Source organism: Microcaecilia unicolor, chromosome 6, assembly GCF_901765095.1.
Source record: "Microcaecilia unicolor chromosome 6, aMicUni1.1, whole genome shotgun sequence".
Lineage (NCBI taxonomy): Eukaryota > Metazoa > Chordata > Amphibia > Gymnophiona > Siphonopidae > Microcaecilia > Microcaecilia unicolor.
Window position 1 is genome coordinate 295298307 of NC_044036.1, and position 9168 is coordinate 295307474.

The following is a 9168-nucleotide window of genomic DNA, read 5'->3' on the forward strand; positions in this document are numbered from 1 at the left end:
TCTCATTGTTGAGCACCTGATTCTCATAACATGATGTCTGTTTTATTGGCCCTTTACAAGGAGAAAAAAAAATCTCTGCACGAATATAACATATGCTAGTGTGTCCCTATAACCAGACCCTCCAAATTACACACTGATTACGATTTATAACAAATTACTATTCTACCTATGAAAAATTATTCTCTTATAAACCATCTTTCTCTTTTGATCTAGGCACAGGGAAAAAAGAAAAGATTTTTAAATGCGCCCACGTTTCAACCTAATTAATGTTTAATGTGGGGTATAACTGCCATAAATAAGTAAATAGATAGAAATTGAGGGGTCCTTTTACCAAGCTGTGGGAAACAGGGCCCTGTGCTAGCAGCAGAGGCCATTTTTCCTGCGCACCAGGGCCCTTTTAATCACAGCATGTAAACAAAGCCCCCAGCACACATGGCCATGCAGTAAGAGAACTCTTACTGCATGGCCATGCGTCAGGGAGCCCTTACCCCTACCCATTGAAGTGGCAATAAGGGCTCCCAAGCTAACCTGGCAGTAACCAGACAGCACACAGAGATGCTCAATTACCACTGGGTTATCGCTGCGCAAGCCATTTCCGGAGGTTTTCTCAGTGATGTTATGTGGTTGGCTGCCAACCACGGCAGATCACTGCTACGCACCCCCCCCCCCCCCGGGTGCAGCGTCGTTGCTGGCCCCACCCCCAGTGCATCACCTCCAAATCCCCCCTCCTGCATGGCTTTTACCTCCTGGGGTGCTGGGAGCAGCCACACGACTGTTGGCTCCACCGGTTCCCTGCTCTCACTGCCCTTGAACAGAAAGTAACATCAGAGGGATCAGGGAACTGGCATAGCCGATAGATGCGCACCTGCTCCCTGCACCCCCTGCAGTATGCACCTGGGGCGGACCACCCTGCCCTCAGTACGCTGCTAGGTTTTCTTTTTCCCCGGAAATGGCGCACCTGATTCTCATAACGTGATGTCTATTTTAGTGGCCCTTTACAAGGAGAAACATAATCTCTGCATTAATATAACACTGCTAGGGTGTCCCCTATAACCAGCCTCTCCAAATGACACACTGATTACAATTTATAACAAATTACTAGTCTACCTATGAAAAGTTGTTTCGTTATTATACTTCCTCTGTGTACATCCGTATACTGCACAAGCTGACATGTTTGAAAATATAAGTGAGATTAAATAAAAATGCTACCAACAATAAAGAACGACAACGTGGATGCAGCAGCTCATATGTTTGTTTGCTTTGTGTCGAGTGTATGCAGAACGACGGCTGGGAAAGGGGAAACATAGACTAACCTAAGTGGCTTCAACTGTTTGACATCAGGCCGTTTCTGTTCTGTCTTCTGTTCTCATTTAAACTTGTTTGCTTGGGACAGCTAGAGGTGTGACTAAAGCCTGGCGGAAATGACGCGAATGATCTATCTTGAAGAAGGACCAAGGAGGGTTAATAATAGACAGGAGTGGAAGTGAGCCTGGCTAGTCAACTGTAAGCAAGAAAGCTAACTTCATTAATCTCTGTTTCCAATCTCCCCCGCGCAGCCGTCATTGCCATACACTCAAAACAAAGCAAGCAAACCTTTGAGCTGCTGCATCCACATTGTCGTTCTTTATTGTTGATCCATCTGTAACAAGTCTAAAGCTTTTCAGTTGGATAGGCAGTGCCTTATAAGGTGGAGGAGAACATAAATAACAATTGAATATCACTAAAACAGCTTCAAACATTATTGTAGCTGGTAGAAACGGCAATTATAAACTCTGTAGTTTGTGCTAATTGTTTATTCACTATTCTTCTATACAATACAGATGGCCAGATTTCAGTGAGGATATCCTGTTTCCTGATGAGTTAATCTTAACTGTTGTTGTAATCTGCCTTGGGAAGCCTGGTGTTATAAAATTGTATAAAATTTTATTCTTTACCATGTAAGATGCTTTCTTTTACTATGTAAGCCGCACTGGACCTGCTTAGGGTTACCATATGGCTCCAGAAAAAAAGAGGACTGATTGAGCCAGCCGGGTTTTACTTCCATTGCTGTATGTGGGAAAGAGCGGGGTACAAATGTAATAAATAAATAAATATATTTAAATTAAATGGAAGTAGAATTAAACTCTCCTTTAATTGGGGCACATGGGACTTCTGGTGGAGACGAGCAGCGAGATGGACGTCGCGTTGTGAGCTCCGTCCCGCCTGAATGAAGCCCCGAGCTTAACGGCGCCGGACCCGCTCCTGAACGATCCTATGAGCAAGGTGGGTAACAGGGACCGGGAAGAACTCGAGAACGGCCCTGCCAGCACTACCCCCAGCGCAAAAAATAACAATTGAAACACAAGCGAGCTCATCCAAGATGGCGGCGGTAGTGGAAGCTCGAAGCTGTTGAAGGATATATCTGGCGGTGAGCAAGAGAGACGGGAGTCCCAACGGGAGGGGGAAGGCCTGACCCAATCGCGGGTATAGCGATAGTGAGTGCACCCTATCGGGACCAGGACGAGGAGCCGGCAGGTCCAGCATCAGCAAAGGGCGCAGAACATGAACCTGAGGAGCAAGAGGAATGGAGGCACCTCAGTTAGCAGACGAGCATTTCAAAGTGGCTGGAACTGAGCAGTTAGAAGATACATTCCCGGGTCTTGGGGAAGACATTCTAGCGGAGCGGAATCATAGTACCTCTTCTACCCCCCCCCCCCCCTCCTTACCCGGAGAGACACCCCAGAATCTGCTTAAATACAACGCGGGACAATAAGTTAAGGGCCCAGTATACTTGACCAAGGATACCTGAGGCCCCCGCGCATAGACGAGGAACGGGCAGAGACCAACCGCCCAGTAGCAGTTGAGCTTGCCGCCGGAGTGCCGGGAGGCCATCTGAGAGCGGTGCTGCTTAGTGTATGGAGCAATGTTTGAAACCCATGCCATCTGGGACTACTCGTAGAGGTACAAAATTTGATAAAGATAGACTCTCACCCCCTAAACTCAGTCACAAAATGGCGGACTTGAAAAGCACAATTGCGGGAGAATTCACTGATAAACAACTGGCACAAATAACAGCAGCGGTGAGTGCAGCTCTAAGTCCATGATTTGACTTATTGGCTGGACAATTAAAGAATTTAGAATCTTCAGGGGCCGAAACGGAGAAGAGAGTTGGAGAGGCGGAGGCTCGGATTGCAGCAGCAGAGGACTCCCGCTCCCAGAACACACAGGAGATTGCCAGACTTAGGACTCAGCTTAAGTTGCAACAAGAAAAAAATAGAAGACATGGAAAACCGTGCACGGAGATGCAACTTGAGAATTATGGGCCTCCCTGAAAAGATTCCAGAGAAACTACTTGGACAATTACTAGAACAGTGGTTGAAAAAATAATTGGCCCTCTCAGACAGCTGAGGAGAGTTGTGCATCGAGCGAGCCCACAGGCTGGGGCGTTGGCAACAAAATATGCAGAGACCAAGAATTGTCATCATCAAAGTGCTTAACTACCTGCACAAGGAAGAAATATTACGAGGCTTTAGGTTGAAGCGCGACTCTCTTCAATATGACGGATCCCCGATAAAGATCTTTCAGGACTACTCGGCAGGAGTGCAAGAACAAAGACGTCGCTTTCACCCCATATGCTCTACACTGGCTACCAAGAATACCAGATTTATGCTACTTTATCCAGCCATCCTAAAGATTCAGCATGGAAACCAGTGGCGCTCCTTTCAAAATGTTCAAGAGGCTCAGCAGTTCCTAGACGTGGAAATGAAAGGGCCAGACACATGACTCTTGAGCAGAGTATGAGCTGAGTAAGGCAACAAGGGGAGCCTCCTCTCTGGTGAGGGGGGACAATGGGACTATGTGAGTCCCTGGCTTACAAGTCAGATGACTACTTTGAGGGGCAAAGGATCAAGGAATAAGATGGCTATAGATAGACTAGGGGCTTCAATAGGCGAGAGAAGTCAAGGGTATGAAGGGGACCCGGAAGAGCGATAAGAGGGGAAGATGGGGGAGGGGGAGATGGAAGGGAGGGAGAGGAGCTGGGGGTTGGGGTGGGAGGTAGGGATAAGGTTTGGGAAGGGTACAAGGTGTTTTAATGTATGCAGTGAGGTCTTGAAGGACGCATGGTGTGGTGAGAGAGTAATGATAGACTGGAAAGAGGAGTCGGAGAGGTGGTGGCTGTGACACCTCTCCGCAGAGATTGTGGGAAGAATGTATGGAAGTACTGACAGACAGGTAGAGATCACATGACTCCATTACAAGTGGTAACTTGGAATGTAGGGGGCATTCACTCGCCCATTAAAAGACAGAAAATTCTAAAAATCCTCAATGACCAAAAGACATCAATTGCATTTTTGCAGGAGACACATTTAACATGTACAGAACATGCTAAATTGAAGCGCTGGTGGGTTGGAGAAGTTTTCGAGTCCCCGGTAGTGGTGGTGGGGGGAAGGAGGAGTGATTACACTAGTGTGAAAAGGAATACATGTGAAAGTTAATAAGGTAGTGGGAGACGCTGGGGGCAGATATGTGTTGGCATCTGTAGTATTGGACAGACAACCAATCTTGCTTTGCAATATCTACGCCCCAAATACATTTGAACAGCAATTTTATACACAGCTCACTCGTGCACTGCAGGGGCTAGGAGGAATCCCGATTATAATGGGGGGAGATTTTAATGAGGTAGCGGACCCAGCATTGGACAGGTCCGGCTCTTCCGGGAGAGAGTGGGCCAGGCCAGGCCTGGGAAGGGAATAGCAGCACTGGAGGAAGCTTTTGCGGTAGTAGATGTGTGGAGAACTTTGATCCCTCTTGAGAGGGATTACACCCATTTATCGAGGGCTCACGCCACTCTGTCCTGTATTGACTATATATTTGTAACTGGAGACTTATTTACACAGGTGGACACAGCAAAAATCGGGCCAATAGTGGTCTCAGATCATGCCTGGGTAATGGTGAGGCTGGGACTAGATGGGGGGATGAGAAAGGACTATGTATGGAGATTCCCAACTTGGCTTTATCGGGATGGTCAATTCCTACCTCACTTGACTAAATGTTGGAAAGACTTCAGCACCAATAATGAGATTCATAGGGCGGACCCGGTGCTTTATTGGGAGACAGCTAAAGTGGTGCTTAGAGGGGAGACTATAGCTTATATAAGCTTTAAATGGAAAGTGAGGAGACAGGAAATTCTTAGATTGGAAAGGAGAGTGACCAAGTTGCGGCGCCAATATAGTGCGGGACACTCCCAGAGACTCTGAGTGCAATTATTAGAGGCGCAACAGAGCCTCAATGAGCTATTACATAGCACAGTCAGGAAATCTCAGGCTTATTATAAATATCATCTTTATAAGTTTGCAAATAAGGGAGGGTTTTTTTAGCGAGGGTCATGGGCAGAAAAGCAGGTTACCGAAAGATACTCACATTAAGGGACCATCACGGATCACTAGTACATAAGGATAGCGAAATTTCAGGAGTATTCAAAGCGTTTTTTTGAGCAGTTATACAAACCGCAGGAGGATCTGGTCACGCCTAGTGAGACATACTTGGCTAGTGTTGAGTGACCTCAATTGGGGGCCAAGGAATTAAGGGTGTTGAATGCAGAAATTACTGTAGATTAAGTCATGTGGGTGATCAAGCAGAGTCCCTTGGGGAAGGCACCAGGCCCTGATGGAATGAGGAATGAGTTTTATAAGTTAATGCAGACTGAAATCAGCCCGGTCCTGACCGAGGTGTTTAACTTAACAGTTCAGCGGGGATCTTTGCCACTGCATATGAACCAGGCCCATATAACAGTACTGCTTAAACCAGGTAAATCAGCTCAACACCCAGAGTCTTATCGACCAATTTCACTTTTAAATTCAGAGGCCAAATTTTTGGCCAAACTGCTGGCCAATAGACTGGCCAGATACCTCCCCCTCTTTGGTAGAACAGCCACAAGTGGGATTTGTTCGGGGTAGAAAAATAGCAAAGAACATGAGGAGAATACTTTTAGCGCTGGAGAAAACACAGAGGGAAGGAAGGTCAACAATGTTAATTAGTTTCGATGCCGAAAAGGCTTTCGATCGGGTGGATTGGGGATTTCTTTTTAAAACACTTAAAGCATGATATACATGGGCTTCCCAAGGTAAGTCTATTGCCAGGTTTTGAGAAGGACATTAGGGAGGTTTTGGCTGGGGATGCAGCAGGACAAATTTCGGTGTCATGGTTTCACAAGGTATTGGAGGGGAACCAACCCAAAAGAGATGTTAAGATGGTCGCTGAAAGATGGAGCCGGGAGGTGAGAGGTCGAATAACAGAAGGGAAGATATTAGCAGCGCTCCAGGGAGGGGTAAGGGTGGTACATAGTGCTGAGCTGCAGGAATGACATTTTCGTACCATACACAGGGCATATTTTTCAGTTAAGCAGGCATGGTATGCAGGAGTGGTAGAAACAAGTAAGTGTCCCAAATGTGCAGAAGCAAATGCATCATTCAGCCACGGTTTGTGGCAATGTAGAGAGATACAGGGGTTCTGGTCGGCTCTCTTCCGGTTGTCGAGCTGGGTTCTTGGATACCGGGTGGACCTGTCCTTTGAGAGGGTGATACTGTGCTCCATGATGACATGGAATAAAGGAACTTTAGAAGAAAAGATGTTTCTTAGTAAACTCTGTATTTTGGGGAAAAATGTATTCTTAATTACTGGACAGCAGATAGGGGACCCTCATATTGGTATTGGAGAAATAGGCTCCATGAGCTTATGTTATGGGAAATGCAGGACACCCGTAATGCACCAAAGAGGCGTCAGCGATTTATAAAAATTTGGGGGGCGTACCTACACAAAATATCCCCACGAGCACGGAGTCATGTTTTGAATATTTTGGGTTAGTTGGTATGCATGGAATGAATATGATTAGAAACATGAGACAGAATCAATGTGTCAGACGTCACTGCTGGGTGGATGAGTTTCACGGTGTAGGGGGGAGGGGGAGAGACATCAATATAAGTTTTGAGGTTATTACAACTATTGTTCTCAATTGTGAGGTTTTGGAATTTCATGAGGTCTGATGGATATGATGCAGATCAGTAATACGTACACCTCTCAATAACTGTATTGGAAAAGAGAAGGGGGGGAGGGGGAGAGGGATGGGGATTATGGGGGAGGGGAAGAAGAGAGGAAAGTTCAAAGAGACACTATAACGGATAATGAACAGTTAAATAGCTAAAATGTTATAGCATGACCTGTTGTTTTGGAATTTGAGTTATGCAAGTTTACAATGCAATAATAATTGATTAAAGATAAATAGAGGATGGGTATGGGGAGGGGGGGGGGAACGATAAAAGCTTGATGACAGAAGATAACACATTATATTAGATGTTTACTTATTCATGGCTGAGTTATTATACCTTTAAAAGGTAGAATGTGATTACTGTTCTGTAATGTCATCAATAAAAGCGTTGAAACATAATTGGGGCACATGGAATCGCATCATCATCTATTTTGTAGATGCTTACCTTTTAGATACACAGATGGATTATTCTGTTTTAACATGTTTCAGGAGCAAGTGGTTTTATAGGTCAAAATACAAATAAATATTTTGTTTCACGCAGATCTCTTTTGTTTAAACATAAATGGGCTATAAGCCCCTAATGCAGTCCATTGGTTTTCTTATATGTTGTTCTTCTGATGATTTATACTGTGACAAAACTGAAAACTCTTATCTGTATCTGGTCAATAATAAAAGGAACACTATCCACCCTAAAAGGTTATTTGTGGCTGTATGTGAGGAATTGTGATATTGAATAAATAAGTGTATGTTCATGTTCAACTGTTAAGCGCTGCGTACGACTGGTAGCACTATAGAAATGATTTGTAGTAGTAGTAGTAGTAGTACCTAGTCATGCATCTTAAGTTTATATAATCCTTTCAAGAATGTTTGAATAAATACCACAGCTATTAACATTGGCACATTGTACATGACAGCTAACAATAGTGATATGGTATGAATGTATTTTAATGTGCACTTTCATAACAATAAAAATGATTTAAACATAATCCTTTAAAGAAATCCAGTTAATAATTTCACTTATTAGTGGAATATAACCACAGAGGCATGGTATGGTCACATTTTTAATATGGTAATACTAGGGCCCAGTTAAGGAACAGGTTATTTTGAGTTAGTCTCATTGGACCAAACTTGCTTTTCTTGTCCCATCACTATCCAGCAGGTAGGGAGTGTCTTAAAAGCTGGAGGATCAAGGATTTTTAAAATATTTTTTGATTGTTTTACATTTATATCACACATTATCTCAAGCAAAATTGGGTTAAATGTGTCTTACATTTGAAAATACAGTGAGACAGAATAATAGAATTCAGTTATATCAAGGGATCAAATAGATGGATACGTCTGAAACATGTAGCAAAGTTGAGATTAGCATATATACCCAACTGGGCACTTAAAAGTTTGTCCTTTAATGATACCACATGTTCAGAAATCACAGTCATAAGTATACACAGTTATTCAAAGATTATCACATGCACACAACACCAGAACAGACATCTAAATAAGCAGGACCCAAAGCACTCCAAAACAAGTAAAGTCAGAAACAACACAGTTTATAATAACCTAATTGTTCAACCACCCTTAGGATTCACCTTTGTGTTTAAAAAGCAAACCATGTGTATGTAAGGTCTGGATAAACAAATTAAAACAATCAAAGTTTAAAGCAAATGCCCACATGTTACGTGGTAGCAATAATGAAACAATGATGGAATATTCACATAGCAGGCAGTCAGAGCCAACAGATTTATTTTCCACTGAACATAATTAACTTTGTATGAACTTGGCGGCTAGTAATGTGCTGAACTGGACAATGTTGGCACATTTAGACTGACTCTGGACTTCTGCATGAAGGTAGCTCTGCCCTCATTATTACATATTTGTCTTTTAAATAATAGTAATAAAAATATCAAGTGCATTTTTATAATACACCTCTGCAATCCACAAAACAAAAGGAGCAAGTTCCTGTCAGCATTTGCACATTCCATCTTTTTCTTTTGATCTAGGCACAGAAAAAAAAAAGATTTAAAATGTTCCCAGGTTTCAACCTAATCCATGTTTAATGTGGGTTATAAATGTCATAATTAGATAAATAGATAAAAACTCTGAATGTTGAGCACCTGATTCTCATAACATGATATCTGTTTTAGTGG